Genomic DNA, 22596 nt, shown 5'->3' with positions numbered 1-22596 from the left:
CCATTTGATAGTTAAGGACAAGTTGCAACTCATCATTGAGATGGTTAAAATGCATAGTAAAATAAATTGGAAAGTCACTCTGATTATTAGTGATACCAAAGTTCTTATTTCTAGAGTTTGGGAAGTAACCATTTAACACATCTATCATGAAAGCAACCAAGTGGAGGATGCTCTTTCTTCTTTAGGGAAGGAGATGGTTGGTTTGCGACACTAGTTTAATGTTGATAGGCTGTTAGCTGTAATGTCTCCTTTTAGACTAGATCTCAAGTTGCTCTTAGTTTCAATTTAGAGACTTCAAATATTCATTTCATACTTGGAATTATATGGATTTTGTAATAAGATTCTAATCTTTTTAAGTATATATATATATATAATTCTTATGTGATATAAATTATAATTAGGAGGCTCTCTTTATTGTATATCAATTTGATATTCTTCTCTTATTGATAATTCAATCAACTGTAATATTTTCTCTTATCGATAAAGTTGAAACAATAAAAATGGATTTTAGTTATTGCCTTGAGTGTAAATACAAACACCAAAGAATGGTTGAGCTTCACGTGCTTACATGGTCTGACGCTCTGTATCTTCGTACTATCCGCGTGGCAGATCCCTTCAGTGGATTTTTGATTGTTAATTGCGTTTTTATACCTCCGATACAGACTTTTATGTGATACTCCGATCTTCTTCACTCCAATCTTCACTAATATGAAACCTTGTTGTATATCCTTCACCCTCGGCAACGTATAACATCCCACGCTTTTCACCTTTTTTGTATTCTACGCTTTAATTTCAAATTTCTTCCCTCCGTTCAAAGCTTTGTTCCACGTCGATATGAACCGGTGGTTGAATGTGATACGAGTTCTGATAAAATACGTATTCGGTGAAAGCCGTTTGAATATCATTCGATGTCTTTTTGTTTTTACCTCCCCCTCTCCTGTTAATGCCCACGTCCTTAAATAAGTGCATGGGGCGATGTGACCCTTGTTGATGCCGCCCCATGCGCTTAATGCATAAAGTGTTGGCTTGGGTTTAGACTTGAGCGTTGAGCATATATTATATTAATTATAATACTAGTAATATCATTATTCTTAGTATTATAATATATTTTGCTCTCTATATATTAACGATAATATTTACTTCTCATATTTGAAGTAATATATCATAATGATATATTATAATATTATACTTGGATATGTGTTATCCCATTATAAAATTATTATTGTTATTGGATATTATTTATAATTAATATCTTTGTAATTATTATATTCTATTATAACATATTAAATAGATGTTATGTAAATATAATATCATATTGTCTTATCACTTAAATTAATTCTTGTATTATTATTATATATTATATAAATTAGTCTATTAATCAATTTCTTATTATCATTAGTTATTAATATCATATATATTGACGAACCAGAGTGAACTCTTTTTCTCCGCTCTGCTAGGGTTTTCCTGCTTCATGCGAACTTGCAGTTTTTTTGGCGTATGACCTTCCGCTTGCACTCCCCTTCTGTCGGCACTTGTCATACCGCATTTACTGCGGGAGCTTTAGGTTAGGATATAATGGCTCCGGCCAGCGGTGAACCAGTTGTTTCTGGTGTTCACGCTGCTGCTTCGGACTACCATGGCGCCGCCACCGAACAAACACCCACACAAGTTTGTCCCGAAGGTTTTACACGAAGTAAGCCTGATATTGTCCTTCCTTTGCAAGAATTTGATGCCGCATGTGACTGGTTAGAACAACATACCTTGATTGGGTATTTTGTTGGTAGGACCCCACCTGAAGCTATGCTCAGAGAATGGATTAACAAAAGCTGGACCCCGCATGGCATCCGCCTTGACACTATGGAAAACCTTACTAAAGGGTTTTTTTTATTTCACTTCGCTAACCTGTCGCAAGCTGATGCGGTTTTTACCAACGACCCTTGGTCTGTGCATTCCTCTCTGCTTGTATTTCAGAAATGGTCCCGAGACTTCTCTATCTCAAATGATAAAAAGCTTAGGGTTCCTGTTTGGGTTGAATTCCCGGGTCTACCCTTGCCCTGTTGGCCTTTTATTGAGTCTATTGCCCAAGCCCTTGGCAAAGTTGTTACCAAGGAGCTAGAAATTTTTTTTAATGCTCGCCCTCAGCGGCGTGTTTGCATTGAAGTTGATCTTTCTAAAGATCTCAAGGATTCAGTGGAAATCTAGATTGGCGCTCAAACCTTCGCACAGAAGGTGCTTTACTTGAACCTACTTAACACCTGTTATAGGTGTCAGTCTGTGGAACACAAGATTAGGGACTACCCTTTGGCCACTCCTAGGGTCAAACCCTAGCCTAAAGCAATGCCTGTCAAGCAGGTCAAAGGAAAAAAAGAAGAATGGGTTACTGTTGGGCGCAAAGGCAAGCCTGCCTTGAATCCTTTGGCCCCCAAGCCATCCTATGCGGTCGTAACCACAATTCCTCCTGCTTCCATCGAAGTATCAGCGCCTACTAGCGTGGAGACGCCAGCGACTTCTCTTGTGCCGGTTTCGGTTCTATAGGTTTCAAACCCTGCTGGCTCGCAGGGGATTAAGGCAGCCACCAGGACCTCATCCTTGGCTGGGGCTCATTCTCCTCTTGCATTCTCTTCCATAGTACCACCAGCAACAAGGTGTTCTCACAGTCCTCCTGGACGTGCGGAGATATCAGGGGTCAAACGGCAGGCTATAAGTCCAGAGGATTTCCCGCCTGACTTCCACCCAGTTTCTACCTTTTTGCAGAATAGTTACTCCTCTCTCGAGGACGAGGATGATATGGAAGAGTTTTCATGAACTTCCTCTCCTGGAATGTTTGAGGTCTTACACACCTCCCCAGAAAATTCTATGTCTGGGATACCCGTCATAGACTTGGGAATTTAGATTTTCTTTGCCTGCAAGAAGTTAAGATTTCTGGTTTCATGCTTTCTGCTACATGTCGAGTCATTTGGTAGGATAGCGTCATGTTTTCTTCTCAGCATGAAGCTGGCCGAGGTGGTGTAGTTACTCTCCTGTCATCTCGCCTTCATTATGCTATTATTTCGCACGGTTCTAACCCCACTCATCATATTATTTGGCTTTTGCTTTCCATCAACAATCATTCTTTTGGAGTCATTAATGTTTATGCCTCCAATGATGCTGTGGAAAGGGCACAAATGTGGGTTTGGCTTGCTGACAACCTGTCGCCTACTACTTGGGTCCTGTGTGGGGGAATTCAATATGGTTGAAGTGGCCTCTGACAAAGATGGCATTCTACCTTTCTGTTGGACAGCTGGGGAAAGACAAGCCTGGTTTCACATGCATCATAAATTGGGCCTCTTTGATCCCAATACTAGCCACCATCATGATAATGGGGCTTGGCACACTTGGTCTAATTTTCGATTCAGTCCTGATCGCATATTGAAACGTCTTGATCGTGCTATGATCTCAGTGCAATCTTTTTTTTATTTCTCTGAAGATCGTGATCTACCTATCATTCCCTGACAGATGTGACATTGTCAGACCACTATCCCATTTTTTTTGGCATTTCTTGGCAAACAGTTGTCCCCAAAGTGGTTAAGTCTCAATTCTTCCTCAACACATCTGTGCTATTGCATGCCTCCACTATCTCCCACATACAACATGTCTGGAATTTGGAACCACATCCACATTCCCATCGAGGTTGGATTCAATGGTGGAATGATGCCATTACCAGAACGACTCATTTTTTGCGCATCTACGGGCGTCAGCTGGCAATTTTCAAAAAATGTTCTTATGAAGCCAACACCCTTGCCCTCAAAAAAGCCTCTGAAGCGCTCACCTTCAACCCTTTTGATGTGGATCTGCAACTTCAGCTTGCCAAGCTTCACCATGAAAAGCAAATTGCTGATAACTATTCTGCCCGAGGAGCTCAAATCAAAGCCCGTCTCCATTGGTTGGAGGTTGGCAACAAAGCCTCGAAGGAGTTCTTTCAGGCTCTACGAGCCTGTCATACCAATATTGGGATTAAAAAGATAAAACAGGGAACTGAGGTTCTTTCCAATCTGCCAGACATCCTGCAAGCTTTTGTTCTTCACTATGAGAACATTTTTGCTTCGCAGGGCCATTCGGTTGCTCAGGAGGAGGCTCTCAAAAAGTGTATTTCTGTTACTCCAAACTTCCTCGTGGTTGAGCAACGCGCTTTCTGTGAGCAACTTCTTTCCCTCCGAGACCTTAAAGAGGCAACTTACTCCATGGCGAATGACAAATCCCCTGGGTGTGATGGATTTCCTTGTGAATTTTACAAACATCTTTGGGAGCAAATTGGTCCTGATCTGCACAAAGTCCATCTTGAAGCATACCATTCTAAAAGCTTAGGAATGATCATAAATAAAGGTAATATTAAGTTCATACCTAAAGCTGGCAATCGTGAGGACATCTGCAACTGGAGGCCCATCACCCTCCTCAATGTGTCTTATAAGATCATTGCTCAGGTGCTCTCTCTCAAAATCTGCCATATGCTTCCTCTAATTGTGCGGCCTGAAGAAACTGGCTTCATCAAATCTAGGTATATTCTTGACAACATCATTTCTATCTAGGAAGGTATGGAATGGGCCTGTAAGTCCAAGCAGCAGGCTATCTTTTTAAAGATAGATTTTGCTAAAGCCTATGATCGTATTGAATGGCCTTTCATTTTGGCTATGCTTCAGGCTCTGGGTTTTGGACCCAATTTCCTTCAGCCCGTGGAGATGCTCTTTGGTGACGCTAATGCTTGCATCACCATCAATAATTCGCAATCTGAAGCTTTTGGACTTTTTCGTTCCATCAGAAAAGGTTGTCCATTAGCTCCCGCGCTTTATGTCCTTGCTGCCGAAGGCTTTGGTTATTTACTTGCTCATTCTGTGTCTTCTGGGCTGGTCTATGGCATTTCCTTGCCTGATTCTTCCTCCCAGTTAGTCAATGGTAATTTTGCTGATGATTCTTTTCTCACTCTTCTTGAGGATGAAGAAAACATCAAAAATGTGTTAGATTGTCTTGACACTTTTTGTCAAGCCTCTGGATCTACCATTCAATGGCATAAAACGCTTTGTTACCGACAGTCTTTTTTGCCAGCTCCGCCTTGGCTCAGCCAATTCCAATGGAAACAGGTTACTCATGGAGAAATTTTCTGCTTTCTTGGCATTCCCTTTGCTTTCCAAGCTTCCCCTGTGGAACTTTGGAATGCTGTGCTTACAAAGATTACCAAAAAGCTTGATTATTGGATCACTAAGCTGCTTTCTCTTGCTGGTAAATTCTAGATTTGTTCTAAGATTTTGGCTACCACCCATGTGTTTTATTCTTCTTGTTGGGCTCCCTCCAAAGCTTCCTACCTCAAATTAGAACATTTGCTCAGAGATTTTCTTTGGGCCTCTGGTTCTGACCATCATGGTTTTCATAGAGTTGCTTGGGATTTCTGTTGTCTCCCGAGGGAATCTGGGGGTCTCGATCTGCTTTCCACTTAGAAGTAGGGCCTTGCCCTTTGTGCTAAATGGATTATCAGAGCTATTTCTGGAGATGAAGCCTGGAAAATTCTTGTCAGACATTGCATCTCTTCAGGCTTCCCTAATAATAGACCAGCCTGGAAGGGAATTGGTTTCCAGACTCTTCTCACTATGCGAGAACCAGTGGTCATACAGGGCTCCTTCGTTATAAAGAGCATCTGGAAAGCCTAGGAAGCTGTTAAACTTCGACTTCGTTGGGTTGGTAATGAGTTCCGCAATGGGCTGTCCTTAAATCAGCAAAACATTTGGTGGTCTCCCCTATTTGCCTTCCAAGGTATTCCTCTTGCCAAGACTCAAGGTGCTAGTGCTCTGCGTTTCTATAAATGAGGCATTCACACTACTAAGGATATCTTTTCAAGAGTCACCATGAATTTTAGGTCTTGGGAGGACATGCAAGTTCAATACCGCTTGTTCGTGCTGATCGTCAGACTTATGAGCTTTTGTTGTCTTCCATCCCTATGCACTTACTTCATAAAGTGGGGATTCAGTTTGTTCGACCTTGGTGGTATGATTGGAAGTGGTTACCTACCACTCCATTTACCAATTACAAGCCCAATATGGGATATAGATGGCTTTTGCTCCACTTTTCGATGGTAGACATGCTTAATCAATGGTGGCATTTGCATTCTTCACTTTCTCAATAGAGAAAACGGTTCGACACCATTTGGAGTGCCATTATAGAACCTAAGATTGCTCACTTTGCTTGGTGCCTTGCTTTCCAAGGTCTTCGCCTAGGGCCTCGGCTCAAGCACATTGGGGTTCCTGACCCCAGATGCCCCTTCTATGGCCAACCTGAGTCCTTTTTGCATATTTTTTGGTTTTGCAAACGTGCTTAGAATTATTGGCACTGGATCCATGATTTTTTCAAGCCTTCAGGCCCGAACCTTTTTCATGGCACATGATCCTTCTGGGTGATTCCCCCAAATTTCCTCAAAAGTTTTCCCAGATTTGGCATACCTTCAGGATGGAAATTTTGTTTTCTCTATGGATAGATAGGAATGCAGTTTTATTCACTCACAGTTTTTTGGATGTTAACATTGCAATGTACACTAAGGCATGCATTTGTAACAATGTCATTATGCAGATACAGGTGCAAGCTAATAAAGTTGCACTGGAGGTTGCCCACTTGCAAGAATTGTTAAATCACTGGGGCAATGCTCCTTGTACCATTGCCAGAGTGCCTCTAGAGGCCTCAGCTGATGCTTCCTCGTCCCGCGGTCGCCGTTCTAGATGCCAATCCTCTGGCCGCCATTCTCACATGCCGCGATCCCAGGTTCCCCACCATCACTCTCCCAGCGATGGTCATGGCAGTTGGAGGCACCGCTCTGCTTCCCCACCACGTGGTGGTGCTGGCTAGTCCTCGGCTCCCCCCCTGGGCGGGCTTCTAGCTGGTCTCCAGCTCCTCCCCCTAGATGAGTGCACCTTGGCAAGTTTCCCCAACTGGCCTTGGCAATTTCTCCTCCACGGCCAGACAAGAAGGATGCGGAGACTACAACTACCCCAGATCCTGCAGATGCTGCTGACGGCTGGACTATTCCTAGTTCGCCTTACAATCCCACTGATGCGTGGGGATTTCCAAATAAAGATGATCCTCCTCCCTCTGCTGGTACTGCCTTGGCACCATGAGGATTGTTTTTTTTTTTTGATGAATAGTTTATAGTTGCTAGCTGCAGCCATGTTGTTTGCTCCGGCTTTGGCCGATTGAACTCATTCGCGAGGTGATCCTGTATCCCCCAGCCCTTTTTTGTGAATTGTAATCTTAGTAAATTTTATTAATTGAAAGGGACTATTCATCAAAAAAAAATATCATATATATTCAAATGTGAATACATTATAATCTTCTTTAGTTTCATAATGTAATTATAATATTTATTATTATTCTTAATTATTATCATTGTCTAATATGTTATTCAAATATTCATATATCCTTAAATTTGGGCTCATGACAAGTCCACCCCTCTTTAATTTTCTTGTCCTCAAGCAATAATCATTTTCATATTGGTTCACCTTATATAGAAAAATTGACTACTACATCCTATTCAAATTTTTACTTATAAGATTACTTCATTCTATCTATAAAGAGCCACACATGTAGTATGCATTTGAATGCAAAGTATACATATGAATGTATGAAGACACAAAGAAAACACGAAGCATACACATTGATGCATGAAGAAACGAAGTAGACACGGTGTAGACACATCATACATAACCTTGATTAGATCCTAAAATGCATAATGACTATACTTCTTCGTTAGGCTTATAAACCCTGCAACCACAAAATAAGCATCAGTACATGCATCTATATAAACTTCAAAGAAATTTGAATGATATTAAGTTAATCCAAGCCAATTCCATGCTAAGCCCAAGAGCGAAACTTTGGCCCTCTTGGCCCTGGTGGTAGGTGTTAGGCATCCACATGAGGTGGTCTACTTAGTGGATTGCTTGTTTGGCTAGAAAGGTTCTTGTAAAAAGGAACCATTATTATCTTTCCCTTAACTAGGACTACAATAGGGTGTTCTAACCGCTCTCCCTTGATTGCAGACTCCATAGGAAGGATAGATGCCCTTATAGTCTTTCCCTTAACTAGTACTGCAATAAGGTGTCTTAACAGACCTTCCTTAATTGCAGACTCCATAGGAAAGTTAAATATGGCCTTTCCCTTAACCAATACTACAATAAGGTGTCTTAACAGACCTCCCTTAATTGCAGACCCCATATGAAAGTTAAATATGGCCTTTCCCTTAACTTATACTACAATGAGGTGTCTTGACATACCTCCCTTAATTGCAAACCCCATAGGAAAGTTATATACAGTAGGGTTTCTATATAGTCTTTCCCTTAACTAGTACTACAATAAGGTGTCTTATAGACCTTCCTTGATTGTAGACTCCATAGGAAAGCTACTTGAAATCCCTAAATTATTTTTCAAATAATCAACTTTACATTTTAATGATTACTATAATTAAGAAAATTTATAATTTCATATTTTAACTATGGCTGAACTTCCTCAAAGCTCCATCTGTTCCCTTGATCATATCTCATCTTCTTCGGTGTTGTCCCTTCTAATTCTGGGTCAAATATTTCCTCTATTCAATGAACTTGACTTTTCTCTCCGCATTTATGTCCTGGTTCCCATGATTCCTCACATTTGAAGCATAATTTTGTCCTTCTTAAGTCTTCTCATTGTTTTTGAGCTTTCTCATCTTGGCATAGGTGACCCTTTTCAAAGTCCTTGCCACAGTGAAAAAATTTTCTTTTTGGGAATTCTTGTTGTGATTTTCACTCATATCGTGGAATGGTTTGCTATGGTTTTTTGAAGGTCTACAACTTGATGATGAAATTTCTAATCTCAAATCTGTTTCAATGACATCATCCAAAGATGTTGGTTTAAGAGCACTAACCAACCCTCTTAGTGAATCTCTTAATCCTTCCATGAACAAGTAAGTGAGTCTGTCATAATCTACTCCTGTAACTTTGACTGAGAGTTTTTGGAATTCGGTTATATAACCTTCAATTGATCCTAGTTGCTTGATTTGAGTCATCTTTCTAAAGTCTTCTTGAGGGTGCTTTCTATCAAACCTTTTAATGAGTTTTTGAGAGAATTCTTCATAAGAAGTAATAATTTGTTGTCCTTGAGTAACAAGGCCATGATGCCACCAATCATGTGCTATGCCTTCTAAGTGAAGGATCGCAAATTGAAGTGCATCCTCTTCTGTCATCGAGCTAAGGGTAAGATAAGTGTTCAATTTTTGTAGCCAAGCGCGTGCAGTGGCCTTTGCCAACCCATCAAAATTTCGAAGTGTTACTTTATTTTCTTTGCTTTTAAGATCTTGATTTTGCGGTCTTCTTCCTCTCTTGGGAGTTTCTTGCCTGTTGGCTTCATAGAATTCTCTAAATGTTACTAGCTCTCTGATTTTTGGTTCAAGACTGGCATAAGCTCTTGCATTCTCAATGGCATTATTGGTTGTTCATCCCTCTCCTTCCATCGAGGGGTCCTTCTGAGGTAAGAAAGGGGGTTTGGGCACTCGACATGATGAAGTTCTATTATTTTTTGAGTGGTTCGAACTTACGTCTCTTCCACTAGCATTGTTGTTTCTTAGATTGTTTATGGAATTTTTCATGTTTTGCAATGCTTGGTTTGATCTTTCTATTTGTTCTGCTAAGGTTTGGTTTGTTTGTTCCATAACATTTCTAATTTCATTAGATAATTGCTCACTCATCTTTGCTCCTCTTGTCATTTAGTATATTTTCAGGATGGTAGGATTAGGCTCTGATACCACTTGTAATGTCCCCTTTTAGACTAGATCTCAAGTTGCTCTTAGTTTCAATTTAGAGACTTCAAATATTCATTTTATACTTGAGGTTATATGGATTTTGTAATAAGATTCTAATCTTTTAAGTATATATATAACTCTTATGTGGTATAAATTATAATTGGGAGGCTCTCTTTATTGTATATCAATTTGATATTCTTCTCTTATTGATAATTCAATCAACTGTAATATTTTCTCTTATCGATAAAGTTGAAACAATAAAAATGGATTTTAGTTATTGCCTTGAGTGTAAATACAAACAACAAAGAATGATTGAGCTTCACGTGCTTACATGGTCTGATGCTCTGTACCTTCATACTATCCACGTGGTAGATCCCTTGAGTGGATTGTTGATTGTTAATTGCATTTTTATACCTCCAATACAGACTTTTATGTGATACTGCAATCTTCACTAATATGAAACCTTGTTGTATATCCTTCACCCTCAGCAATGTATAACATCCCACACTTTTAAGATTTTTGTATTCTGCGCTTTAATTTCAAATTTCTTCCCTCCGTTCAAAGCTTCGTTCCACGTCAATATGAACTGGTGGTTGAATGTGATATGAGTTCTAATAAAAGGGTGACTGCAAGAATTTGGGTAGCAATTTCACGGAAGTCAAATCCGCGAAATTGTACTTCTCAGAAATAGGTACCCGATTTTTTAAAAATGGGGTACCCATTTCTAAAATTATGCTTCAGGCACCCGAGCCAAAGTTTAAAAATTGGGTACCCGATATTTAAAATGGATCAGGTTCCCGAGCCACTTAACTATCGTGTGCCTACCTTTTTAAGAATTGGGTACTTGATTTCTTAAAAATTGAGTACCCAATTTCTTAAAAATCGGGTACCCGATTTGTAAAACTTTTATATAGCGATTTTTTGGTGTTTTAGAGGTCATTTTCATGACCTCAAAAATGGGAGCCCGATTAGAGATGCATATGGGAGCCCGTTTCTCAGCCCTGCCGACTACCCCCTTGCTACTAGTTTTTGATACACATGCATTTTAATATGTTTTATACTATTTTACTTTATTTTTTTCAATTTTCAATTTAATATGTATGTTAATTTATTATTTTTTCAATTTTCATATGTACATAAAATTGTAAATTTACATTGTTAATGAACTTAAATGTTTAAATTTTTGTATTTGTTAATTAAAATATAGTTTCGTAAATGTTTATTTAAAAAATTATTATTTTAGATGTTTTGAAATGTATTTAATTTATGTATTTATTACAATGTTGAATGATTAGATTAGATGTAAATTTATTGTTTAAACATGTAATTTTACAAATAAATATAACCTCAACCTAAAACCATATAACCTCGACCTTGTTTTAACTATAACCTCGACCTAAAACCATATAACCTCGACCTTGTTTTAACTATTTAACCTCGACCTAAAACCATATAACCTCGACCTTGTTTTAACTATAACCTTGACCTAAATTTATTTTTTAAACTATAATCTCAAGCTAACCATATAAATAAAATCCTAAACATATTATAAAATACTTAATCACATAACAGCCGGCCAAGGGATCCAAAAAAAAAACTTATAGTATTTAAAATAATTTTACTTAAATTGTATTGTACTTTGTTTCATGGATCGAAAATGGATGATGTAAACTATTTTATAAATGTATATTCTTTTAGCCTTTCATACCCTGTGACATGTACAGTGGATGATTGTGCATTCCGAATTAATTTGACAAGTGGCATTCGGAACAAATGTATATAAATTATTTAAATGGATTGAACTGAAGTAGTTTATATGAACTTTCATGTGGACACTTTATTTATTTTACTTTTAGTAGTTTATAATTATTTAAAAATGAAATGTAAATGTGCTCATTAAGGAATGCAATCTCTTATGTTTTTTATAAATGTAAATTATTGTGTGTATGTTATTGCTTGCTTGGTAAAACTTTTAATTAGTTCTTTGGATCCCTTGGCTGGGCATCATTTAGGATTAGTTCTATGATGTCAATTTGTATTGAAGTTAACTCTAATAATAACCCTTACTATCATCTTAACCTAAGTAATCTTAATTTGCTAAAACCTAGACCAGGTAATATATAAATAATTAAATAACTTTCCTATCTTACCTTGAGTACTAATTTTATAAATGTCAAACCCTAAGATTGAAAGGTAACCCTGGCCCTTAACTAATTAATATTATACTTATAAACCAAATTGAATTAAACCATGATCATAAACCTAATTATATATCCCAACTTAAGAGTAGAAACCTTGAATTTAACCTTAAAAATCCTTTCCCCAACCATTAACCAAATTGAACCATTACCCTAGAAGATTGAACCAAGTTAAACGTTGACCTTAAGACTAAACCAAATCCCCCTAAACTAGAACTCAATTATATATTGAACACTTTAAAACAAAATTCAAACCTAACTTTTTTGAATTAATGTTGGTTTTTAATCTAAAAGCTCTAACTATAATTCTATATCTAAAACCAAATTTAGCACTTTAAAACTTAATTCAATTTATTAACTCTTGTCCTAATTGAAACCTAAGCATGTAAACCTAATCAAATAGTACAAACCAAATTGAACCCTAATCCTAAAACTAATTAAACATTGATATCAAGGTCTCAAAATAATACATCATAAAAAAATTAGAAGAGACTTGAATGAATCAGGCATCTAATTAAGTAACCCTCCCTGACCATCAAGAGGTGGAGGTGTCCACATTAGTGCGAGTACAAGCCCAGACTAGACCCTTGGATGGGTAGTCTAAATTTTTATTACCTTTGTATAATGGAAGGCCACATAACAAAATATTGCCTTATTCTATAAAAAGAAATACCCACCCCCTAGTGATATATATAGTAAGATCTTTTTCCTAATTTTACTATCAATTTTTTTGGTTAGAAAACGATGATAGTTCAAAATGATTTAGAAGATAGGGATAAAATGAGAACCATCATTCCTAGAATGAAGATGCATTATTCCAAGTGATAAAACCATTTCTATCATAAATCAACTCCTCCATCCAAAAAATTAGTAATGAGAAATCCCTACGTCAAGTAATCAATGGAGGGCTCATAAAATTGATCAAGTGATCAACAGAGGGCTCATAAAATCCCTAGGTCAAGTAATCAATTGATCTCCAAGGGGAGATAAGAATCTCATTAAAAATTAGAGATAGGACACTCCTAAATGCGTATCATACAAAATAATTATTGCCAAGGTCTTAGCCTCTAGACTAGAAGATATCCTACCCAAGATCATTAACCCTACACAAAAGTTTTTTGTTAAGGATATTTATGCTTATTGGAGAACTTGATAACCTATTGGAGGAATTTGGATTGAGAAACATTTCTAGGATAGAGTTTAGGCATGCTCAAGTAATTGATTATGAAAATGTCTACAAAAGGGTGGAATGGAGTTTCACTATGATGATGTTGCAAGCCCTCCATCCAATATTAAATGTCAAATGGTGTCCTGTCTTATGATTGGTGTCAAGGTTTTAGTAAAGAAATTAATGGGGTTAGATCATAATGTTTAGGACTCTCTAGATCAATTATGAAAGGGTGTCCTCTTGTATCCTCTTTATTTTTTATTGTTGAACATTGACTCATTACATTATCTCCTTAGAGATAACCAGTTGTCTCTAAAAGTTAGAGGATCTACTCTCCAAATAATTAATAAGTATCTAATGTACATAGTTTGTTGATAATATATTTGTATTCTTTTTAAGCTAGAAGAGTGCAACACGAGTCATTTAATGATCAAATTGGACCTCTTTTCTTTGTATCAGGTAGTAAGATTTATGTCTCTACATCTATCTTATTGGGTTTAAATATTGAGTCCCCTACCTTGTGTAGTAAATATGGTATTGGATGGAGATTTCATAATTAAGTGGTTAGGTACCTAGGGATTCCATCTGTAGTAAACCCTAACATATAAATGAAATGTGTCTTTATATCAACAAGAAAATCTTTGGAAAACTCAACAACTAGAACTCTAATTATCTCACTTTGGTTGGTAGAATTCAAGTACATGTTAAAATATTCTCTCCTTGAATATTGGGTGTAAGTTTGTCTTCTTCCTGCTCATTTTATTTAAATCAATTTGGTCTTCCATATAAATCTATTAGGACCATTTCGTGGATAGCCAAGGGATTACTTTGGCAATAAAATGGATAGCCAAAGCTTCATAAGGTAATGAATTATGGATTATGATTAGAATTAGGATTATTATACATGGTTAGGGATAGGGTTCACATGTAAATTAGTTCATTACCTAACATGATCTACACTTATAGTTTGCAAGAAGGTTTTCAACTTGGTGCCATACTCTATTTTTGAGATCTTCTTAAATTGCTTTTGTAAGAGATGTTTATCTTAATACCTGTATATGTACATAATATGATGGTGCTTCCCCATACATATATACTCAATATAATTTACACATTATATGCAACTTCTTATATTTTCACCTTTACATCTTTTCCCCCTTTCTAATGTAAATGCCAAAGGTGAATTTTACATGGTTATTCCAAAATGTGACAAGAAGTCAGAACATACCTTTAGAATTAGTGCCATTATCTTGTCCCAGTTTTCTTGTAACATCTTGTTTGTGTGCAATGTAATCTAAACTTCTGCTGATAATTCTATCATTTGATCAACAATGGAGAAATTGTTAGCATGTGCTCTATGACATGCGTGTTTTCGACACCTTTCTAGAGAATATTTTTTATTAGCCAACTACTTTTTGTAGAACTTCATATGACCAGGTTTACAACAATAATGCATGAGTTAAGTTTTAGATTTTGATTCTTTGAAGAATCATGAATTTTTCTGTATCCTTTCTATATAGTAAAATTGTCCCCTCATTCCCAAAAGCCCCAAAATTCCCCTCATCCCTAGGTGACTTAGTTAATGGGGATGCCTATTTTAAGTGTTGAGATTTGTACTTGAGCATTTTTGACACCTTTCTAAGAACAATTTTTGATCAGCCAACAGCTTTTTGTAGAATTTCATATGACCTACTTTACAACAATAATGTCATGTGATAGATTTTAGATTCTTTTTAAGAATTTTGAAGTTTGTTCTATCCTTTCTATATATAGCATAATTGTCTTTTCCTTTGTCCTTGGTATGTAATGTTTTTTCATGTTGGATGTGTCATTGTTGATAGAAAACTACTTATGTTAAAAAGCGGATAATAGTTAGGATTCAAACTATAATCATAAATATTTTTTAATCAATTCATAATTCTATCTCTAAGCTTTCATTAGATAATTGTAACCTTAACTCTCATGTTAGGACCATAATAAATATCCGATACAGGTAAATATAATTGTAACTAAAACCATAATCCTACGTAAGTTCCCTAACATTAAAGGATCACAATCATTATAATAATCTTAAGCTTAGCCATCATGAAAACTATTAACATAACAAAATTGTAAACCATAACCTTATCATAATCTTAACTTTGTTTCATCCTGAGACATGAACATGTATAATCCATAATGAGTTAATACTTAAAAATTTAGTATTTAATGTTTAATTTGACTTAAGTGTTTAACTTTATTTATAATTTAATTTATATAATTTTAATAAAGATATGCGTATTTATATAGATGTAGTTGATAAATTTTAGATTTAAATTTTATTAAATAGTAATTTTGTCATACATGTATTATGTGGTGATGTATTTTTGATGTGTTTTATGTTTTATGTTTTTTAAATATATATGCAGATTATATTTGATGGACCCACTACCACCCCCTCCCCCTCCCATACCCCCACCTCTGCCACCTCCATCTCCATGTCCACCTCCACCTCCACCTCCACCCCCACCCACACCTCCACCACCCACCGCGGATGAGCTCCGCAAGAACATGAGGTGTAACCTCAACGACCTCATGAGTGATATAGAGGCTATTCGACGTGAGAGGCACCCCCCCCCCTCACCTACTACGTCTTGCAGATAGCATGCAAGGTGTGGTTGACTCCATTCATCATTTTGATTTAGACATCGATTCATTTAGATCATGGAGGGAAAGCATGCGTGCATTCTACTCTGATGGCTTATCATATAGAGAGGTTTATAACCTACATATAGGTAAAGGAAATTTTCAACATTATTTTGTAAACCCTAAGATGGGTGAACCAATTAGTGAGAAGAAGCCTCACAGTTCTATTAGGTGGTGTACACATCCGCGCATAGCAGCACATTTTTGGGAACAGTGGTGGATGGTGTTTGACCATCCACCATACGCTAATCATGAGGTGCCCATGTACTTCCTTAGGAATTTATGGGCTGAGTTTGAGTTGGGTTTGAAACCCAACTATTTTGATATGAAATCATTTCAGGGGATTGGTAGAGGGATGCCTCAGGATAGGCCTGGGGCAAAGTTGAGTGACAGAACGAGAAACCGCAGGTGAGCTGAGCCCCTTGTACCTCTTCCTACGCCTGTTGTGCCTGCTCCTCACCATCATCATGCGATTTCATCTGCTTTAACCCATTTGAGTGCCCTTTTGGGCAATTTAGTACAACAGTGGACGCAGGCAGTACATGGTCCTCCACTTGGACATGTTTGTACTAGCTGTGGAGGCATATGCATAGGCCCCCAGAACGATCCTGGTGCAGCACATGATGGCCATTATGCTGAGGGTGAAAATTTTGATGATGATGTATACGCTGCCCATGGTGATGGTAGTGATGAGATAGACGTGTCATCGTTTGTTGACCTCATGCAGCAGGGAGAGCTTGAAGAGAGTCAAAAGCAGCAGGTAAAATTTTAATTTCAATATAAATATAAAGTGCACATAATTATTTACTTTCTACATATATGGGTAATTTTATTAACTATATTAATTTGTACATTTCAAATAACAGAGGATGGATGACACTGTTCCTCCTAGGAGGCAGTATAGTCTTTTTTCGAGACCTACAAATGTTGGTGTCCCTTATACGATATGCACTTTGAATTACACTGTAAAAATGTACATTCAAATTTGAATCTAATAATATGTGCTCATATGTTCTTTTTATTTGATTTTTTAGGGATTGTCTGCATCTACACATACTGATGTTAGTACAAGTCCTACTCCAGTTACCACTGAGGCACAGCCTCAAATACATGCGGTATGAACTTTTGACTGAAGAAAAATAATTTATATTATTTTTATGCATGTACATTATTATTAACTTATAATCTGAACAATTTTGACTCACATGTATATATATTTTATGTGTTTTGATTTTACGAATAGGAGCATGAATATCATACTCATCCATACAGGCCTCGGTATAGTCTATTTTCGACTCCATCTTATGATTATTGTGCTAGCATACCTGTAGACACATCTATGACATTGGCTACCACTCAGGTATGATATATACATTATATATACATGTTTAATTTATAGTGTATAAAAAATTTAGTGTACAAATTATGTACTTTGTAATTATATTCATGTATATTTAATTTTGACTAAACGTTTATGTATCCATAATTTTAGGAGTACGTCACCACGAGTGTTGCTGAGAGCACAGGACTTAGCCAGATGGAGGTACCTACATCATCATTTGAGGTCAGTATTATGATTTATGTACATAATGTATAGTTCATTATGCTCTAAAATCAAATTTAAAAAATGTATGTATTGTAAATTACAGGACCTCACGACTGCTGCATTTGGTAGTTTTGACAGTGCGCCTCCTCCCATTACTGAGGGACATCCATCTCATGTGGTATAATTTATTTTATTATGTAGTGAATATTTAATTTATTTGCAAGCTAGATTTTGAGACCCATTTCAATTAAGCAAGTACATGATGAGACGTGCCTCCTATTACATAGGGTGATACATCTACCTCACAAGGTGTCCGACATGACGAGATGACTCATATTACACATGATGATCCATTTGAGTCCTCTTCGCGTGGAGCAAAGAGGACATTTGATCAGATAGATTAGGTCTTCTTGGCACCTATAGATTGTGTTTTTGTGATGTATATATATATATATATATATATATATATATATATATATATATATATATTATTTATGATGTATGTTAGACCATGTACTATATTTTTACGATTTCTTATCATGCTTGTGTATGTAGTACATATATTACTATGTTTCACCATGTTTTAAGTATATTCAAACCATTTTCTTTATTTTGACATATTTTATTCATGAACATATGACACATTTTGTAAGTATATATGCAAGATGAACAATAATTTTAACTATCTATAGAGCATTATTGGATAAATATCACATCAAATTTATGCCTTGAGATAATTCATACAAATAAAATTGACCTACTCGATTAAAAAATGTATTGATAACGTACCTAACAATGTATCATAAGTGATCTTAATGTATTGTTTGGTAATGTAAGACTCATTATCACCTAATAAGACCTATTATGTGGTAGTAAACATATGAATACCTATCATAATGTATAACAAACATAATGACTTATTAGGACTCCCATGTCCCCTTAAGACACACATGTATGGATAACGTACCTAACAATGTACATCATGTAAGTGATCATAATGTGTTGTTTGGTAATGAAAGATATAATCAATACAATGAATACAGTGAGTAATGATCTTTAAATTATCATGTGCAAGTCACTTGTTTTTAATATTACAATCAATAGTAATTTGAAACTTCAAACAAACATTAATTTAAACATGCTTGAATGTAAAAGTAATAGAACAAAATAGGAGGTCATTACTTAAATTGACAATTAATTTATAATAATTTATCAAGTGCACATACCTTTAACTTTCAAATAGAAGTAAACTCTCATTTTTGAATTAGTTTGTACAACATATTTCACAATATATGTAAGACAATGTCAATGATATATTTATAGTACACTGAACTCATTTGAAACATAAAATTGGTTGAATGCATCTCTTCAAATGAGGTCCTATAAAATAGAAATGTAAAACAAAAACACACATGTTAATAAACACATAAATTAATATTCAAGGTATCTGAACTACATAAATATATATGTGTAATTTGTATGTACTTACTATGTAAAATTGCACAAGATGTTGATGTTCGATCCACTTTAACACTTAAATTTGCATAAATTGTAATTGAGACCTGAATAAGAGGTATATAAGTTCTCTAAATTGGTATTGAAAACAAAAACATACATGTAATTAAATTATATAAGTACATATATATAAAAATAATACAATAATTAAAAAACTTACATGTGTTTGATTTAAATGTAGTCATCCCACTGTACCATCTGTATCCTCTCTCTTTTCCAATGCATCTATGATTGTCTCGTGCTCGTCCATTGAAATTGTCCATAATATCTTATTGGAGGGTCTCCCTTTGTACCTTTCTTATTTGATATTTTTTTCCACAACCAAATGAGAATAGTGTAAAATCTTCTTTTCGGTTTGGTAGTCTTCAAATGCTGGCAAACCATTTCTTCTTGCTAGGTATCTACGTAGCCAGGTGCCAGCTACAACAACAGACCCGATTGGATACTCAAAACCATCATCGTCTACTTGATGACATGTCATTTTTTTCTTAGGTTCCACACATCTAGCTAGCCAATACTTAGTCTGTTCATCATTATCACTAGGTGCAATAACAGCATAAACATGTCCTACAAGATAAGATAAAGTATAGAAACACTTTAATCACTCGTGTACATATGCAAATTATATAAGTTGAAGCATGAGATCGAAAAAAATTCTAATTAAATTGTGCATACTAGGTTCTATGAGGTCTGAAATACGATCATAGTCTTCTGATGCAAAAATAACATTCAAGCCTTCATTTACTATATCATCTTCAAAATGCGTGTCAATAGGTGCTAATGATCTTTGTTGCCAATCTTCAACCCATTCTGTATTCTCACATTCTTCCCATTCACCTGGAAGACAAAATTGACAAAAACAAGCAAGCTCCCTAATCCATATAGTCCAAGTGTTAGAATCTGAACTCCTAAATGAATGCCATTTAGCTGAACCACTAATTGTATCACAATCATATCTTGAAGGGATATTATTTTCTTCAACTAGGTAGAAGAAACGTTTGGTTGTAGAGTTTTGACTTGATCCCGTGTATAAATATTTGTTACACCATTCGACAATCTCATGTGCATTTTTGAATATAGCTCTTTCCTCAAATTTTAATTGCTCTTTACTAAGGGCTCTCTTCACACATGCACTAGCAGCATCATGTTCTCCTTTACCATGTCCAGCCTGAAAAAAACTCCACACATGTTGGATGCTAGTTTTCTTATGTGTCCTACTCAACCAATAGAACATTCTAGCATTCTTGAATTGTCCTGTACAATTATCTAACCATATCCAATGTTGTGTCATTTGAATTTGTCTCTCTTTTAAATTATTATAAAAGACTTTGAAACAATATTGGACAAACTCAGATGAATGGATTTTACTATCACTTAAATAAAAATGGTACTCTCTCAATATTTTTTGATTCTCCTCTGTACTATCAAGTGCATGCCTATAAACTATATGAACATAAATTGTTACTTGCACTGAATTGTAATATTGTGGTTGTACCTCTTCTTGCGGTGCAAGCATGTAGTTCTCTACAAAGTCAACAACTGAAAGTATAGTACCAATTGGAAATGTATTCTTACATATGCAAAATTTTCCATCAAGCCATCTAGAATATTGAGAGTTTTTAACATATTTTGGTATGATCACACTCTTAAACTCATCCATAAATGCATGGCAACTAACTTTATCTGTAACTAGATCACACCTTCTTCCAAACTTCCAATCCTTCAATGGATATTCAATAGTTTTGAATCTTTTTACCTCAACTAATTGTTGTCCAAAAGTAGTCAAAGCATTTTCATGCAAACATTCATCTAACAAAGAAAGATTGCCGCACATATCACATGTACTAGAAAGACATGCACTGAAATGAAAGTATTGATCATTAGGTGGCTTACAAAACAAACTTGATATGAAATATTTTATAGTTTGAGGTGGTATTTTTATACCACATTCTTGCAACATTTCTTTACTATGCATGGTACCACGTATATATTGAAATACATCATAATGGTAACGAAATTGAATATGAGTTTTACAACAACATGTGATTCTTTTCTTGTTAATCCTTACATACCATGGTTTACACTTTTCAAAAGATCTTTGACTAATGGTAATATTTAATACCTTACCATCTACAAATTTTTTAAACAATTCAGTTTGAGTCATGTCCAAAAGGTGTTTAGGATGTGGATCACGTATTTTTGACCCAATTCTCAATTTAAGAACATCTCTTGAATTAGGTGATATTCTTGTATTATTATGCCAAAAATTTTCAATCAAACTTTTGATTTCACTAGTAAGTTTCATATCACATCTCAGGAGTCTACCACTAGAAGTCCATAAAATATTTGCTGGATCACATTCAAAGTTAACCCTTCTCTTTACAACTCTTTCTAAAGTCTTACGATTCACATTAAGATATCCACTTATGTTGGTAATCAATCTTTTGTCAGATGTTGATTTGTTAACTAAAGCTATTGTTACTGCTCGTCGTGCTGCATTCTTATCTTTAGATCGACTTCTCTTTTCGATAACATCAAAGGTACTAGCAATAGTGGATACAACTTGTTTTAAAGAATCATTTTTATTCTTGAGTTTTGCATACATTCCGAACCTTCTCATTACTGTTCGCATTTTAGACATTTTAATTAGTTGCAACATTAGCTAACATTGAAACCCAAATTTCTTATTATAAAAAAAATGCCTATACAATCTATTAGCATGTGTCCTAATTTGTCGAGCCATGAAACCAATCCCTCAAGATTATCTAAAACATCATTAGGAATATGAAAATTATGTTCAAACACTTTACTATCATCCTGACATGTTTGTTCAGTAGTTGGTGTTTCTATGTCTACATTCATGCAATTTTTATTTTCAGACACTTTACTATTTTCACTATTATTTGGGATTTGAATATCATTTTCAAATTTTCTAAATCATGAATATCATTTGAATTTACTACTTTACAATTGCTTCTCATGAAGAAAATCTAAATAATTTAAATCGTAACCTACTTCTAAAAAATTACCAATTTCATCATGAGAGAAAATTCAAGGGTTTGGAGACACACCTGTATTAAATGCATAATTAGAATGTGCACCTGAATTTTTTTGTATTGGGTTCTCTTCTTTGACTTCTTCATCCATTGTGGTAACTTCAATGTCTTTCTCCTTTGAAACATTGTTCAAGTCTCTAATTCTCTATCTTCTCTCTCGTTGACGTTGTGCTTCATTCTTTTTATTTGCTGCAATCTCCTCATCTGTCAAAACTCTTTCTTTCTTCTTTTTTCGTTGTTTTGATCCCATGTTTGCACCAGTTTTGAATTTGAATCAGTAGCTTGCAAATTGTATAAGAGGACAAGAAAATAGAATAAGTGTGACAAAATTCGGTGTTGCAGGTCAAAACTATTGTTCAATCATTTCAATCATTGAAATTAGGTCGGTGGGTAGCTTTTGGGACCCAATGGGTACATCAGAAACAGATACCCGATTTTTTAAAACTCGGGTACCCGTTTACAAATCGAGTACCCGATTTTTAAAAAATCGAGTGCCCGATTTTAAAAAAGTTAGTATAACAGTTTAAAGAAATCGGGCACCCGATTTTTTAAAACTCGGGTACCCGTTTACAAATCGAGTACCCGATTTTTAAAAAGTTAGTATAACAGTTTAAAGAAATCGGGCACCCGATTTATGAATTACA

The 22596-nt window shown here is 35.6% G+C and overlaps 1 pseudogene; it reads left to right on the top strand.

The window, feature by feature from the left end:
* Positions 1 to 1636: 1636 nt before the first annotated feature.
* The window catches only part of LOC149570197 (glucan endo-1,3-beta-glucosidase-like), a 91884-nt pseudogene continuing 70924 nt past the window's right edge, over positions 1637 to 22596 (top strand).

This window comes from Cupressus sempervirens, chromosome 3, assembly GCF_028749045.1.
Source record: "Cupressus sempervirens isolate cs-2001-9-10 chromosome 3, ASM2874904v1, whole genome shotgun sequence".
In the NCBI taxonomy this organism is placed as follows: Eukaryota; Viridiplantae; Streptophyta; class Pinopsida; order Cupressales; family Cupressaceae; genus Cupressus; species Cupressus sempervirens.
This window is presented reverse-complemented; position numbering and strand designations above follow the sequence as displayed.